The sequence below is a fragment of the Chaetura pelagica genome, unplaced genomic scaffold (genome assembly GCF_000747805.2).
Source record: "Chaetura pelagica isolate M959 unplaced genomic scaffold, ChaPel_1.0 scaffold794, whole genome shotgun sequence".
NCBI lineage: Eukaryota > Metazoa > Chordata > Aves > Apodiformes > Apodidae > Chaetura > Chaetura pelagica.
The window spans coordinates 4,049-4,413 of NW_009953058.1; the positions used below are offsets into that span (position 1 = coordinate 4,049).

General features: G+C 67.9%; 1 protein-coding gene across 1 annotated transcript in view; it reads left to right on the plus strand.

The window, feature by feature from the left end:
• ADAM11 (ADAM metallopeptidase domain 11) overlaps positions 1 to 365 on the plus strand; it is a gene marked incomplete at its 5' end in the record, with an annotated part of 5,161 nt that overhangs the window by 3,454 nt on the left and 1,342 nt on the right. The gene's annotated exons all lie outside the window — the stretch shown is intronic.

Here is a 365-nt window from a genome sequence, read left to right on the forward strand (position 1 = left end):
GGGCCCGTGCTGGTGGCCGCCATCGTCCTGGGGGGGACAGGCTGGGGATTTAAGTAAGCGGCCGTCACGGGGCTTGTCCCTCTGCTGCTGTCACCGGCCCTGTCCCCTCTGTGCCAGGGCCAGGCCCCTGTCCTTCTGGGAACAGCCCTGGGGAGCGGGGGGCGCTGCAAATCCCCTCCGGATGGGCATCACCTGGGGGCTAGGGATGCCTGGTCCCCTTGTCCCCGCCTTTTCCCCTCCCATTTCCCTTGTCCCCGCCTGGTCCCCTTGTCCCCACCCATTTCCCTTGGCCCTGCCTGCATGTGGCACTGTGGGTTCACTGTCCCCTTGCTCCGTCCTGGCCCTGCCTGTCCCCAAGCATGGGG